Here is a 3,259-nt window from a genome sequence, read left to right as displayed (position 1 = left end):
GACTCAAGGGGGGGGGAGTCAAGGGAGGGAGGGAATACGGGGATATGTGTATAAAAACAGATGATTGAACTTGGTGTACACCCCCCCCCCCAAAAAAAATCCAAGTTTGAGAAGTTTACAAAACTTCCACTTGCTTTCTCTGATCCCTGACACAGAGCAGAGTCGGTCCCCTGTAATCACAAGGGATGTGGTGGTTGGGGGAAAGGACAGCCAGCTCTCAGCAAAGGGTGATACCTTGGGTCCCAGGGGCTGAGGGGAATGGGAACTGTGTTAGACTGAATGATGTCCTCCCCGCCCCCCCCCCCCCCCCCACAGCCCCAGATATCTATGTCTTAATCCCCAGAAACTGTGAATGTTACCTTTTATGGCAAAAGGAATTTGAAGATGTGATTACATTTAGGATTTTGAGAAGGGAAAATTATCCTGGATTATTCAGATGCACCTGATGTAATCCTAAGGGTCCTTATAGGAGGAAGAGGCAGGAGATCAGAGTGGGTGGTAGAAGAAGGCCATGTGACCACAGAAGCAGAGATTAGAGTGATGAGGCCTTGAGCAAAGAAATGCTGGCAGCCACCAGAAAGGGAAAGAGGCCAGGAACTCATTCTCCCCTGGCCTGCAGGAGGAACCAGCCCTGGTGACATCTTGATTTTAGCTTCCTAAGACTCATTTTAAACTTCTGAACTTCAGAGCTGTAAGAGAATAAATTTGTGTCGTTTTAAGCCACTGTTTGTGGCAATTTGTTACAGCTGCAATAAGAAATGAATACAGCAATGAACTGGTATACAGCTGCATCTCAGGATCTAAAAGGCCCAGCAGGGAGCTGGTATGACTTCAGAAACACCCAGAGTGGCGCTACACCAAACCTTCACTCTCTAGGCTACCAGGAATAATGGCTAACTTTAATGAGCACTTACAATGTGCTAGGCTTGTGGTTAAGTGCTTTAACATAAAGCCTGTCACCCTTTGGTAGAGCAGTCCTCAGCTCTGAATATTAATTAGAATTCCCTTAGAATATTAAAAAAATAGGCATGAGGACCTCATCCAAGACTTTCTGAATCAGAATACAGAGGTGCAGCCTAGGTATCTAGTTTTAATTGCTCCACAGATGATTCTCATATGCTCTAAGGGTTGTTTCAACGTACACAAAACTTATAACAAAAACTTATAAAACATAGCTTCCATACAAACATATAATGAACACATGTCAAAAATTTGTTTAACTCATTAATGAGGGAACCCAGCAGAACGGCAAAGCTGGTTCAAAGGAGGGTGCGAGACACTGGAGTATATATAGTTACTGAAATAAAAATGCTGGAATAAAATTGCTAAATTAGATATAAAACTGGTTAATGTCCTACAGGACAATCAAATCATAACCTTTAGGGCTATCCTTTTCTGAATGTCTGGAAATCATTTGTAGCTTATCAATTTTCTATACTTAACATCAGTTTTTACAAAGTCTGGGCCCTAATTAATGATAAATAGTAAATCAAAGTTACATCCCTAGACTCAGTAACCCTTAGGCAACCCTTAGAAAATGCTCTGAGGTGGACTTTTAAATGGTACATTTCTGTCTTATTTCCAAGTTTTGGATGATTTCTCTGCCTTAGGGCAAGTGGTCCTGTTAAAATGCAAATAAATGCCCCTGGGCCAGGAATACTTTGCCCTGATTTTAGGAGTCCATTCATGCCTTTATTAGGCCAACATGCAATTATGGAGCACTTGCTGTGTGTGTGGCCCTTGGGGGTATGGAGATGGGTGGAACCCTCACACAAACACTGTCCATAAAGACAAGGACACATAAGCACAGATAACCCAAACCCGAGGCAGCAATTTAAGGGTCTTTAGAAGGTCTGTACAAAGCGCCCCGGGATTTAACAGAAAAAAACAGCCCTTCAGGTTTGAGAGATGGAGGGAAAATCCAAGGAAGGAGATGGTGCCAATAAAACCGGACTTTGAAGAGTGGGTAGAATTTCCATAGGAGAAGCTGGGAAAGAAAGGCATTCCAGGCAGAGGAAACAGCATGAACAAAGGCCCTGAGGCAGGAAAACAGCAGGAACCTTTAGAGGAATAGTAAGCAGTGTAAGTTTGCAAAGAGCTTGCTTAGGAGATCAGTGAGACAGACCAGCTACCACAAATAGTCAAGGCTGGGACCAAAGAGCAGCATGGATGCCAAATTAAGGGATTTGGACTTTATCTAGTTGACAACCAACAGCCATGCCTGGTTTGGGGACAGAGGTGGGCATGTCTAGCTTGTGAAGAAGGAACTGGATGGACGTACAGGGCATGGAGGGAAGAGCCCCACTGCCCCTGACAAAGGTTTTAAATGTCATGGTTTTGGGGTGTCAGCTTTGGGCATGACCTGACTCCTTATTTGGAATCTATCTCTTCTGCACTCAAACGGAAGTCCTTCAGGTTTCATCTCCCTGGAAATCCACCCCACTTTTAAGACCATCAGAGGCCAGAGAGGAGAAGGGGCTGCATCCTATGTAATTAGCACTTCAGAAAGGGAGGCCTATTCGTCGGGCTTCTAAGTGCTACCTGCTCCCAACTTTGCCCCCAGGAGCAGGGGGGTCAGGGGGCAGGTCCTCGAGGAGCCGTCACCCTGCTGGGCCTTTTCCTTCATGGAAGACACACTGCTCAGCCAACGCCACCCCTCGGGTACTCCTTTCGAAACCATCCTGGTGCAGGGCATGGTTTCTGAGAATACCACTCTTGGGGGCAGATAAATCAGGACTCAAATTCTGCCTCCAGCACTTTCTTGCCAACTTCCGCTGCCTGAGTTGTGAGTTCCTCCACTGTAAAATGGGGGTAACAGCAGTGCCTCCCCTGCAGGGCTCACATGGGATTATGTGAGTTGATGTATGAAGACACCCAGCGCCACGCTGACACACAGCACGTGCTCAGGCATAGCGGAGAGCGTTAGTGACAAGCCCCACCTGCTCCGGGAAGCCTTCGCTTTCATAAATTTTGGAGAGGAAACCATCTTACAGCCAAAGGATGCCTGGGTTTTCGTCTTTTTGTGGGCGAAAAGGCCACTGTGAGTCCTTGAGCAAGCCCCTGCCCCATGGGGGACTTCAGATCTTCCTTCATGAAATGTTGGGGCATGTGTGGGTGGTACAGGTTAGACCAGACAATCCTTGAGTCTTTCCAGACATGGGGGTTTGTTTTGTTCATGCCTGCAAACCTCTGTCCCTTCAGCGAGTGGTTATTGAGCCCCTACTATGGCCAGGCCCTGTGCTGGGCAGTGGCACATGGC

Source organism: Hippopotamus amphibius, chromosome 2, assembly GCF_030028045.1.
Source record: "Hippopotamus amphibius kiboko isolate mHipAmp2 chromosome 2, mHipAmp2.hap2, whole genome shotgun sequence".
NCBI classification, from domain to species: domain Eukaryota; kingdom Metazoa; phylum Chordata; class Mammalia; order Artiodactyla; family Hippopotamidae; genus Hippopotamus; species Hippopotamus amphibius.
This window is presented reverse-complemented; position numbering follows the sequence as displayed.